This window comes from Eptesicus fuscus, chromosome 20 (assembly GCF_027574615.1).
Source record: "Eptesicus fuscus isolate TK198812 chromosome 20, DD_ASM_mEF_20220401, whole genome shotgun sequence".
NCBI classification, from domain to species: Eukaryota; Metazoa; Chordata; class Mammalia; order Chiroptera; family Vespertilionidae; genus Eptesicus; species Eptesicus fuscus.
Window position 1 is genome coordinate 16,160,579 of NC_072492.1, and position 13,684 is coordinate 16,174,262.

General features: G+C 35.4%; 1 protein-coding gene and 1 non-coding gene across 3 annotated transcripts in view; one reads left to right on the top strand and one right to left on the bottom strand.

Annotated features, from left to right (window-relative positions):
* Nucleotides 1–13,684, top strand: part of SMG6 (SMG6 nonsense mediated mRNA decay factor) — a 219,430-nt gene that overhangs the window by 163,044 nt on the left and 42,702 nt on the right. The gene's annotated exons all lie outside the window — the stretch shown is intronic.
* LOC114233870 (U6 spliceosomal RNA) lies at nucleotides 2,179–2,281 on the bottom strand. The gene has a single exon (XR_003620058.1). It is a non-coding gene; the product is annotated as a U6 spliceosomal RNA (small nuclear RNA).

Sequence of the window (13,684 nt, forward strand, 5' to 3'; positions counted from 1 at the left end):
TGATCTCATTAAATGACTTGCCTTGTTTCTATTTTCTTAAAGAATTTGTGGAATATTGGTGTTAACTTTTACTTAAATGTTTAATAGAATTTACTGGTAAGACAATCTTAGCCTAGAGGGGTTTTTTTTGAAATTTTATTTAATATACTATGTAGTTATTCATATTTTCTCTTTTATCTCATCAATTTGGGTAAGTTGTAGTTTTCAAGGAATTTGTTTCATGTAAGCTGTCAAACTTGTTGGCATAAAGTGGTTCATAATTTCTTACTATCATTTTGATATCTGTAGGATTTGTAGTGACATGTATTATTTAGAAGTGTGTTTAATTTCTAAATATCTGGGGTTTTCCTAGATATCATATTATTATTGATTCTTGATTTAATTCCATTGTGATCTAAGAACATAATCTACAGTTTTTCAGTCCTTTTAAATGCATTGAGACTTGTTTTATGGCTTAGCACATGTCTCTCTTGAAGAACGTAACTGTATGTTCTTGAAAAGAATGTAATTCTGTGGTTGTTGGTGTTGCATTTTATAAATATCAAACTGGTTAATGGTATTGTTCAGATCCTCCATGTCTTTACTAATATGTTGCCTAGGAGCTTACTTGGTCATATTGGAAGCAGAACTCCTGCACTAGCTACCTTAGGAATTTGTACGCATGTATATTAGTGCTGTTTCTATCACTTAGAGTTTAGGGACCTCTGTTTTCTATACCCATAACACATTCTTTAGATATCTTTAAGGATGTCAAATCTTTAGACTTTAAATCTAGCTTTGATTTTTTTTATATAGACAGAACAACATATGGAGTCAAGAATAGTAAATATATTTTCCAGTGAACAATAAATATAGTGAGCGCCCTAGCCAGTTTGGCTCAGTGGATAGAGCCGTCAACCTGTGAACTGAAGGGTCCCAGGTTCAATTCCAGTCAAGAGCACATGCCCGGGTTGCGAGCTTGATCCCCAGTAGGGGGCGTGCAGGAGGCAGCCGATCAATGATTTTCTCTCGTCATTGATGTTTCTATCTCTCTCTCCCTTCCTCTCTAAAATCAATAAAAATATATATTTTAAAAAATAATAAAATAAAAAGAAATTAAATACAGTGAGCAAGTTCAGTTATTCCTTTTTTTAATGTTTTTATTGAATTTTAGAGAGGAAGGAGAGGGATAGAGAGAGAGAGAAACATTGATGAGAGAGAAACATCAGCTATCACTGCCTCTTGCACGCCCCCTACTGGGGATCGAGCCTGCAACCCAGGCATGTACCTTGACCAGGAATTGAACTAGTGACTTCTTGGTTCCTGGGTTAACACTCAACCGCTGAGCCACACCAGCCAGGTGAGTTATTCCTTTTTAAGGTAAAAAGTAAAATGGGTCTTTAAATAATGAAAATTACTATCGTAACTAATAAACTGATTTTGAAAATGTTTAAAGAGGAACTTTCAGGGACTTTTAAGCATAGACATTTGAATTACCTTCTCATGTTCTCTGCCCACTTTCTCTTGAAATATAATTTACTTATTTTTTGTAACCCTTTTCCAGTCATTTATATTGAAAATATTTTGTACAGTTTGTCACTTACCTTCCATTGTCTATGGAATTTTCTCAAATGCAAATTATTTTAAATTTTGTATAGTCAATCTTTCCATTTTCACTTTATGCGATTTGTTTTTATACTTAGAAAAGTCTTCCTAACATAAAATCAGATGAATAATCCTAGTTTCTCAATATTTTACTTTTTGAAAATGTATATTAAAACTTGCCTCTGGAATTTATTTTGCTGAATAATGAGGTAGAGATCTAAACTTAATTTTTTAAATATTTGTGTATTCTTGAAGCATAACTTCACTGTTTTAGTTACTATAGCTTTGTAATATGTTTTGATACTTTTCTCACCTATTTGTGCTTTATTCAAACTTCAGAGTAATTTTAAGTCCCTTTAACTCCCCCGCTCCAATAAAAAAATTCTAATTGTCTTTTTTGAGATATAATTGACCTACAACTTTATATTTAAACTTCAGATGTACAACATAATGATTTGATGTATGTATATATTGCAAAATGATCACCACAATAAGTCTAGTAAACAGCTATCACCACACAATTACAATTTTTTGTTGTTGTTGTGATGGGAACTTTTAAGATCTACTCTCTTAGCAATTCTCAAATATTCAGTAAAAAATGTGGGACACTTCACAAATTGATGTGTCAATTTTGTGCATTACCATGCTGATCTCGGTATTATTCCAATTTTAGTATATGTGCTGCAGAAGTTACCACTCATGATATTTTGATTGGAATTGCATTCACAATTTTTTAAAAAAAATTGACATTGTTAAAAATTTTCTTATTAAAACAAAGTATTCACTGCATATCAGTTCTTTTATGTGTCTCATATTTTTTTCATTAATTTTCTTGCTATAATTAATGGGACTTTTTTCCATTACACCTTCAGAATAGTACTTGGAAAAAGCTAACTTCATACATATTTATATCCAGCCATCATATCAAACTCTCTTATTAATTCTAATTTTTTTAACTCATCACTTTGAATTATCTGAGTATATTAACTTCAAATAAAGCTAATCTCTCTGATTTCTGCTTCATTGCTTTGAAACTTTTAGAAGCATTAAATAATAATGCTGAAAGTAGGAATTCTTTTCTAGTTTATTTTAATAGGAATATTTAGTATTGTAAACATTTCTATATTGTTTCTGTTGTTTTAAATGGCATAGATAGTAAGGGTATTTCTATTTTAATTTACTGAGTCTCTGCTTAGAATAAAAAGTATGCTGAAGTTTTAACAAATGCCTTTTAGTAACTGTTAAAATAATTTATTCTTTAATTTATGTGATATGATAGATTAATATATTTGGACTCAGTATAGTTGTACTTTAATGGTGTGCTAAATTTGATTTGCTGTTATTTTACTTAGGATGTTTACATCTATTTCCATATTGGGCGTGTCCTCTGTTTTCTGCCTTTGCTGTTATTTTCCCCCTTTGGGTATTTGAGTATGTGCTGACTTTATTTTATTTTTTTTAACGGGAAGCGGCTTTTCTTTTTGTGATCTGGAAAGTGTTTATCACTTAAAAAAAATCATTATTTATTTTATTTTTAGTTGATGTTAGAGAGAAAGGAAGAGAGAGGGACAGACAGGGGGGAGAAAGAGAGAGAAACATTGTTGAAGAGAGGAACATTGATGTGAGAGAGAAGCATCGATCTGTTGCCTCCTGTATGCACCCTGACCGAGGATCGAACCTGAAACCTGGGTATGTGCCCAATAACCTTTACAAAGCTCCAGCCAACGGAGCCAGGGCTTAAAAATCATTCTTGACTCTTTGCTCGTAGACTTCAGTGTCTCAACAATCATAACTCTCTTCCTTTGAACTATAAAATCCAGCCATTTCACCATTTCCACAAGCACCACCGTAGTCCAGTGTTACTTTCTCTTGCTTACACTATTACTTACTGTATGTAGGCTTGTTCTGACTATTTGCCCCACTTCAATCTAGTTTCAACACAGCAGCTAGAGTGATCTTTTAAGATGTAAATTGGGTTATTTGACACAACTGCTCTAAGTCCCTTTAAAGGATTCCTATCTCTTTCAGAAAAAAAAACATATCAAGACCTGACCTAGGTTTACTTCCTTTCTGACCTCATCTCTTGTCACTCTCTCCTGTTCACCTATTCTTCACTGGCCAAACAAGCCTACTCATTCTTTAGTCCTGCCAAATACTTTATGCCTCTGGACCTTTGCACTTCTGTTCTGCCGCATTCACTATTACCCCACTGCATCGTTTACTTTCTAATGTCCTTCAGATCAAGAGTCAGCCTTATCAGAAATTTCTTTACCAGAGAGCTATTGAAATGAGCACTGTACCCAGGCACTCTCTGCCCCTTACTGTACTTTATTTTTCTTCTTAGTACTTACCATCACATGATAATTGGTTTTTGTTTTGTTTTGTTATGCTTATTTATTTTCTCCCACTAAAATGTAAAAACCTTGTTTTTATTTACTGTATTAACCCCCAGTGCTTGGGGATTAATACAGTAAATAACAGTTCCTGGAGAATAAAACCCTCCTCCATACCACTAATAAATATTTATTAACTGAATACGTGAATGAACTGAAGGAACTGACCTATAAAGGCATCTTTGGGAAGAAAAACGTTGGTACCTCCTTTTTCTGTTTCTTCCCTTATTATTAGTCTTTTCAAATATTTTAGCTCTTATGTCAAATTTTTGTGGCAGAATTGTTGAGACATAACAGATATATATAAATAATTTTCCAATTTTAAGTGTTCAATTGGTTAAGTTTTGAAAAAAATATACAGTAGTATAAACACTACCACAATCATGATATGGAACATTCCCATCTTTTCTTGTGTCAATTTTGTTAACTTATATTATCCAGAAAATGATTCATTTCTCTAAAATCTTTATTTCTTTGTTTTCCAATATTTTTCTTAAATTTGTTAGCAACTTACATTTTTTAGTTATAAAAAATTGGTCATTATATTTATTGTTTAATAAATTAATTTTTATCTTTATTTTCTTTTATTTTTCTTAAGCTTGTTTTGTTCTGCTTGTGTTGGATCGTCTATGTTTATTCATTTTTTACTAGTGTACTTAAAAGCTTTATGGTTTTAAATATGCCATTATTAATACTTTGGCTACATTCTAATCCATTTACAAGTATACTATCCTAGTGATGGTTTTCGCAATGGTCTTTATTGTTTTGATTTTTCTCTTTGATTCTAAACTTATTTGGAAGAGTTTTATTTTTTGAAGTTGAATTTCTTAAACTTTTATTATTAATTTCTACTTTTGGATACTTTTAAAAATTCTATAACCTAATAATTTTAAAAGATGTATAATGAATTTTGAGAATGTATTTTTATAATATACAAAATTCAACATAGAGCTATTGAATAACAACACTATTCTAATAGTCTGTATTATTATTTTTACCTGCTTGATATGTTAAAGACTGAAAGTGTTATTAGTCTGCCACTACAGCTGTGTTCTTGTCAGTTTCTTCTTGTATTCCAAAGGGTGTTTTGTGGTTGTTGTTTTTTCTCTATTTTCATTTCAGTTCACTCATGCCTTGACTCCTACTTTGCTTTTTTATTTTGTTTTGGTATTTGTCTTTACCTAATAAATTTCGGCCTGTCCACTCCACCCCCTTTTAAAAGAAATTGCATTGTTTTAGGTATATCTCTTCTAAACTCTATGTACACATTGCATTTTTTTTTTTTAATTTTTATTGAGCCCTGGCTGAGTAGCTCATTTGGTTAGAGCCGTGGTCGGCAAACTGTGGCTCGAGAGCCACATGTGGCTCTTTGGCCCCTTGAGTGTGGCTCTTCCACAAACTACCACGGCCTGGGCGAGTCTATTTTGAAGAAGTGGCGTTAGAAGAAGTTTAAGTTTAAAAAATTTGGCTCTCAAAAGAAATTTCAGTCGTTGTACTGTTGATATTTGGCTCTGTTGACTAATGAGTTTGCCAACCACTGGGTTAGAGCATTGTACCCATACGCCAATGTTGTGGGTTTGATCCCCGGTCAAGGGCACATATAAGAAATCAAACAATGAGTGCATGAATAAGTGGAACAACAAACCGATGTTTCTCTCTCTCTCTCTCTCCCCCTCTCTCCCTTCCTCTTTCTCTAAAAATAGGTAAACAAATGTAAAAAAAAATTTTTATTGAGATGAACTTTGTATAACATAAATTTAACCATTTAAAGTGCAAAATACAGGTTGGCTGGTGTGGATCAGTGGGTTAATCGTCAATCTATGAACCAAGAGGTCACAGTTCAATTCCCAGTCAAGGCACATGCCCAGGTTACAGGACCGATCCCCGGGGGTGGGGGGTGGAGGCGGGGGCGGGAGCGTGCAGGAGGCAGCCAATCAATGATTCTTTAATTCTACTTGCTTATCTTTAAAATGAAATATTTTTAATTATTTGTCTTTGCTTTTCCAATAGCAGAATTAAACAGAACATAATATTTTTTCATTTTAGTTAAGTTTATGTTCAGCTGCAAGAAACAGAAAATCCTAAAATAACAGTAACTTAAATAAGATAGAAATAGCTTTCCCTCAAGTGAAACAAGTCGATATTTTCTGATTTGGCACTCAGTGGTGTCATAGACTGAGGTCCTTTCTGTTGCGTTGCTCTGTTGTACATGGCTTTTATTTCCAAAGACTCCTCCTAGTCTAAGATAGTGGTTGGAATGTCAGCCATTTAATCTGCATACAAGCCTGTGGGGAGTAGAAACAGTTAAAGAAGGAATGCAGTTTAAAAAAAAATTTTTTTTAAAGACACCCCTCTCTTTCAGGACCTATCCTGGTAGTTTGTACATATTTCTGCCTACATTCTCTTGGCCAGAACTGAGTCACATGGCCAAACCTAGCTGCAATGTAGACTAGGATATATTTTTATTCCAGGTAGCAATAGGCACAGCTAAAATCAACAGTTTTCTATTACAGAGGAAGAGAAGGAGAACAAATAATGGAAAATAACTAGTAGTTTCTGCCACACCTCCCCAAGCATAAATTTAGGATACTGTCTTCTCTCACCACACTTCCAATTTCTTAGGGTTGTTTTTTTCTTAATTGATTTGAGAGAGGGAGAGAGATAAACATAAATTTGTTATTCCACTTATGTATGCACTTATTGGTTGATTCTTGTATGTGCCCTGACCAAGGATCGAACCTGCAAACTTGGCATATTGAGACAATGCTTTAACTAACTGAGCTATCTGGCCAGGGCCTAATTTCTTAGTTTTTATAGATATTAGTGAGATATTAGACAGTAGTCCTTATTTATTAAAGGCTTACAATGTATCAGTTTTAATCTTCACAACAATTCTACCTGGGGTAAGTACTGTTATTATCCCCATTTTACAGATAAAGAAACTGAGACCCCCAAAAAGATTAATAAGCACTTTACCTAAAGTCACACATCCAATAATTCAAACCCATGCTGTAATTTCTAGATTAATCACTGTACATTCTCAACCCTATTGTCATTAAATATTTTTATACTGTGGTATGTACATTGTTTACCTTTTCTTTGAAGAATAACTTTTGACATTTTCACTGTTTCAGAATACTATTAACATCACTTATATAGAATTAAATATCTTTTACTCTTTTTTGTTTTTTGCCATTTGTTTAATACAATTTATTTTTATTCTTGGATTTTGTGGGGTTTTCTGATTTTTTTTGTTGTTATTACTTTGGTTTTGTTATTTTTTACTATTGGAATTTTCAAACATACAAGAAAAGTAAATAGAATAGTATAATGAATCACTGTGTAGCTTGAGCAGTGATCAACATTTTGCCAATATTTTAAAAAATCATTCTCCTTGTCCTCCAGCCAGATTTTTGTATGTGGAGGTTTTAAATCAAATTCCATTCATCATATTGAAAACATTTCAGTAGGTATCACTAACTTGTAAGGCTTCTTCCCCTAGCATGACCTCCATAACATAATTATACATGTCAAAATTAATAATTTTTCTTTTAAATCCTCACCCGAAGATATTTTTTTCATTGATTTTCAGGGAGTGGAAAGGAGGGAGAGATGGAGAGGGAGGAAGGGAAACATCAAAGTGAGACAGACACAACGATTGGTTGCCCCTGACCAGGGCCAGGGATCGAACCTGCAACCCAGGTATCTGTCCTTGACCAGGAATCAAACCCATGACCCTTTGGTGCTTGGGCCAAAGCTCTAACCCAGGCGTCCTCAAACTACGGCCCGAGGGCCACATGCGGGTGTTTTTGCCGTTTTGTTTTTTTACTTCAGAATAAGATATGTGTAGTGTGCATAGGAATTTGTTCATAGGTTTTTTTTTAAACTATAGTCTGGCCCTCCAACGGTCTGAGGGACAGTGAACTGGCCCCTTGTTTAAAAAGTTTGAGGACCCCTGTTCTAACCACAAAGCAACACCAGCCAGGGCTTAATAACTTATCAATATTATATAATCCATTTTAAAATTCTCCAGCTTTACCAAAAAATGCCATTTCTCAATAAATCCGTCAGTATTAAGATCTAAGCAAGCTCTACGTATTTTGTATTTGGCTGATATGTCTCTTAAGACTTTTAATGCATAACAGTTTCCCCACCTCCCTAGTTGTTATATCATTTATTTGTTGAAGATGTTCTTGCTTTTTTAAACTACCTTTTTGCTTTTAAAAAAAAAAATATATATATATATATATATATACACACACACACACACACACACACACACACACACACACACACATATATACTTTGCTCTACTGTGTTAAATATTGAATACATGTTTAAGTGATTTTTTTTTCCCTGAAAGAAAATTTTTTACCTTTCTAAGTTTATCTGAGAATGTCTTTCTTTTGCACTTCTACATTAGTGGCTACCTAGTTTGGGGACAGAAAAGTCTGAGACCCATCAGGGTGTGAGTGTGTGTGTGTGTGTGTGTGTGTGTGTTAATGTTTACAGCATTATTTTTTCTCATTATCCTTGGAAATTAAAGACTGAACCTGTGGGTCAAGGGTGGCATTGTCTGATAGGTGTGCATTCATTCTGTGCAAGAGACAAGCATTCCTCACTGATCATGGCACTCTTTCCCATTGAACACAGATGAAGCCTCGTATTTCTTAAAAGAAAATACCCACCCCCCCCCCCCCCGCAAAGAAAAAACACACCTTTTTGCCATCCCTAATGAAGATGTTAGTCTCTTGTTATTAAGTTTCTTAACATGCCCTTTGAAAGTTCAGGATTTAAATCTCTTTCACTCAGGGAAGTTTCCTTTTCCTTTTTTTTTTTCTTCCTTTCTTGTTTTTTAAAAGTATTGTTCTTTTCTCAGTCTTAATCTTTCTGGAATAGCTTTTAAAACTAGGGTTCTGTTTTTACATTTCTTAACTTCTAAAAAATTTTGCCATTTTTATCTCTGTTTTTTCTTCTGTGTTGTAGATGAGGCTGAAGCAAATTATCCATTTAACTAATTCAGGTTTCTTTTGTATTTAACTGCTGCTTACTAGTACTGCCTTACCTGTAGTTTTTCTTGACTGTTTTTCATCTGACTGCCTAATCTAGATTGAAATGAAATTTGCTATGTTATTTTTACTTTTTTATTGATTTTTAACCTTTTAAAGTAATGTGTACTAGTCTTTTAAGTTTAATAAGCTCAGTACATTTTAATATGTGGTTATATTTAATGCTAACTGTTGCCCAGATCAAGATACAGAATACTGTGATATCCCAGCAGGCTTCTTTACACTGTCCTTAAAACTGTCCTTCACACAGGTAACTAGTATTCTAAACCTCAGTCATGATCAGTTTTGCCTGTTTGTTAACTGTATACAGGGGAAAGCAAAAGTAGGTTTACAGTTGTTTGTATAGAAAAAGAGATAAGGGTTATGATCATTACAATATTAACTCTGTGTTTTGCGTACTCACAATTGTAAACCTACTTTTTCCAACCCCTGTATAAATGGAATCATAGTACATATCCTTTGTATCTGGCTTCTTTTGTTCAATACCAGCTGTGAGAGATCGTCCATGTTGTTGCATGTGAAAGTATTTTTATTGTTCATTATTTTTGTGTATTGTTTTGTCGTATGAATATACAACAATTTATTCTACTATTAATGAAAGTTTATTTCTTTTACCAGTCTTGGCTATTATGAATAAAGCTGCCATGAACATTTTTTGTATGTCTTTTGGTGGACATATGCTCTTATTTCTCTTTGATATATACCTAGGAATGGGATTGTTAGGTCATAAGGGGGTATATGTTTGACTTAGTAGGTACTGCCAAATGGATTTCCAAGGTGATTGTACCAATATATATGAGCATCTGCAGTATATGAGAGTTTCACTTGCTCCACATCTTTGCCAACCTTGATTTTAATTTTAATTTTAGCCTATCTGATAGGTGTGTATCTCATTGTGGTTTTAATCTCCATTTCCCTCGTGAATAATGATGTTGTATCTTTACTTCTGCTATTGGCCATTGAGAGATCCTCATTAGTGGTGTGCCCTTTCCTGACTTCTGTTTATTTCCCTTGAGTGAATTGTCTTCCTTGATTTATAGAATTTTTAAAATATTCTGAATATAAGTCCTGTGTTGGATATATAGATTGAAGAGATCTTCTTCAGTCTGTACTCGTTTTTTCACTCCTAATGGTGTCTTAGATGAACACAAGTTCTTAACTTTAATGAAGTCAAATTTATCATTATTCTTCTATTATGGTTAGTGTTTTATGTCCAAGATCATAAAAATACTCTATTTTTCTCCTAGAAGTTATTTTTCCTTTCACATTTAGGTGTGTAATCCATCTCAAATTAATTTTTGTTTATGGCATGATGTAGAGGCAAGGTTAATCTTTTCCCATACAGATAGCCAGTTGATCAAGCATCATTTATTACAAGATCAGTTTTACCCACTGAACTACAATGGTGCCTTGTCATAGTCAGGTGATTTTATATGTTTGGGTTTATTTCTAGACTTTCTGTTCTGCTCCATTGGTCTGTTTATCTGTCCTTGTGCCATTACTGTTGAGTATTTTTTTAAAATATATTTTATTGATTTTTTACAGAGAGGGATAGATAGCTAGAAACATCGATCAGCTGCTTCCTGCACACGCCCCACTCGGGATGCGCCCGCAACCAAGGTTCATGCCCTTGACCGGAATCGAACCTGGGACCCTTCAGTCCGCAGGCCGACGCTCCATCCACTGAGCCAAACTGGTTTCGGCACTGTTGAGTATTAATTTAAAAGTTTCCAAACTTGCACTGGCCGGGTGGCTCAGTTTCTTGGAGTATTGTCCCATACACCAGAAGGTTGCAGGTTTGATTCTTGATCAGGGCACATACCTAAGTTGCAGGTTTTATCTCTAGTCAGGGCTTGTATGGGAGGCAGCCAATCAATGTTTCTTTCTCACATTACTGTTTTTTCTTTCTTCCTTTCTTTCTTTCTTTCTTTCTTTCTTTCTTTCTTTCTTTCTTTCTTTCTTTCTTTCTTCTTTCTTTCTTTCTTTTCTTTCTTTCCTTTCTCTCTCTCTCTCCTCTCCCTCCCTCCCTCCCCTCCCCTCCTTTCCTCCCCTCCCTTCCCCCACCACTTCCTCTCTCTCTCTCTCTCTCTCAAAATCAATTTAAAAAAACAAAATGTAGCCTCAGATGAGGATTTTTTTAAAAATTCCAAACTTTTCACAGTGACTCTTCTAGATAAATATTTACTTATTCTTTGGTAAGTATCCTTCTATTCAATTGTAATACCTTTTCATGTTAGGTGATTTTTTTTCCATCCTTATTAGAGCAGTCTAAACTATTCCTATTGAGAGCTTAGATATGTCTCTGTTAAGATTTTCAGGTGCAGATAAAGAGAAAAGAGGAACCTTTGATTTACACTGCTGGTATTAAACTCTCCTAGAGGAGGGTGGAAAGGAAACTAGAGCTAGAGATAGTCATGGCATGGAGCTAAACCCTCTGTTTCCTAGAGTAGACCAGGTTTACTGTTCTTATTTTGGGGAGGGTTTCCCCCTATTTTAGAAGCCAGCCTCAGCTTTGTCTTTCTTCTGCCTCATGTGGGCACCGACACCAATTTTAAGCCAACAGCTGCTAAGCTTCTTCTGATACCCTGGTGGGATCCTGCTGTGCCTTTCTAAGTGTGTCACACCCACTTTGGTTCTTGTCCTAGTTGCTCCCGGGTAAGAGCATTAGTGGGGTACTGCTGCTACAGTCTCATCTACATACTCATCAGGCAGGCAAAGGGTTGAACATCAGTTGTCATTTTCCTCATTCCAGTTCCATCTGCAGTTTGTCTTGCAGAAAATTCCTCCTAGTTTCCGGTATGTGGTTGCCTAGTACCAATATATGCTTTCTTCAAACCACCCCCCCCCCCCCGCCCCAGTAATTTCAATGGAAAACTGGAAGGGTGGACAAAATAGCTAGAAGCATGTACTTAAAGCCCTTTTAATTACAAGTCAATGCTAGTTTTTTAAAAATTGAGTGTCTAACTTTCCAAGTTAAATACTTTGAATGGCACTGTTCATTTTATTAAGGTGAACATTGTTCTTAAAATGTACTTGCATGGATTTATATCTGTGTGACTTGTTACTTCATAATGAGTAGCTCTGCTACTCCCCTGTAAATTCAGGAAATCCAGTGTTCATGAAGATACCCCTCAAGTCTTTCTGTATTGAGTCAACTCTTCAGCTTGGTATCTCCTCTACCCTTACCCCTGCAGCCTGAATATGAGTAGAACCATAGCCCAAAGGCGCAGTAAGCTGCATTGAGAAAGATAGGACAATGACAGATATCCAGAATGGGGTAGGAGTGATTGTTTTGAATGCCTTTATTTGATTTAAAAAAAAAAAATGCCGCATGGCTCTCTTGCCACTGGGGAAGAGAAACTGACTCTGGAATTAGGGATGACCCAGTTTGTGCTCTTCAGCTAGAGCCCTTTACCAATTTAGCTTGTCAAAGACCCAGCTGAGAAGCAGGGACTATTTCCTATATTCTTTGTAACTCCAGTACTGGTTATAAGTCTCAGGAATTAGTAGGCAGTAAATAAGAGTACACATTTACAAGTTTGGGCCAGGTGTAATACCTGACTTTTTGTTGTTGTTTATTAGGTTTGCTTTTTTAATGTAGCTAAAGTATAAAGATGTTCTGTTTTATTTTTTTATTCAGAAAAAAATAGTTAAATATATTTTTTATTGATTTCAGAGAGGAAGGGAGAGGGAGAGAAATATAGAAACATCAATGTTGAGAGAGAATCATTGATCAGCTGCCTCCTGCACACCCCCTACTGGGGATTGAGCCCGTAAGCCGGGCATGTGCCCTTGACCGGAATCAAACCTGTGACCCTTCAGTCCGCAGGCTGATGCTCTAGCCACTGAGCCAAACAGGCTAGGACTCAGAAAAATGTTAAAGTTTTTATATTCTAATTCAAATACAAGATCTTGGAATAGACCCTCAAGTGATTTTTCCCCCCAATTTCTATTTTTTAAATAGGAAATTTAACTAGGAAGACCCTAAACTCCAAATGTAAAGATACCTCCTTTCTCCAAGTATTAAGCCTGATCAGGTTCCGACCCAATATGGAGTGGGAGGGGATAAATCACAACTAAAGACCTTGGCACTTCTATAAGAAATTTAAATAACAGGCAGACATATAGAGATTCGTAAATATGTACTTGGTGCCAGCTAAACCACAGAGAAGATACTGCATTTGTGGTCCAGAGAAGTTAAATATTTGTGGTCAATTTAAAATTCAACATAAAACTCTCATCTGTGATGGAAAATATCCAGAAACTGCATGGAGGCCATGCAAGCTACGTAAACTCTCAAGGCTCTTCTTTATCCTGGCTGGACTAGAAGAGCCTGTTCGCCTTTCCTCATACTGCGCATAGCTGGCAAGCCCTTCTAGGAGAAAAAGGGCTCCCTGGCACTCCGACTACCTACTTTAGAAGGCCCTCTCTGCTTTGTGGCTCACTCCTTCACATCTGATCAAGCAGCATATTATCCAAGAACCTTTCCCTGTCCATCTTATATAAAACTAGAGGCCCAATGCACAAAATTCGTGCACTCGGAGGGGTCCCTGAGTCCAGGAGCCTTAGGGGGATGTCCAACTGCTGGCTTAGGTCCACTCCCCACAGTGAGCAAGCCTAAGCCAGCAGTCGGACATC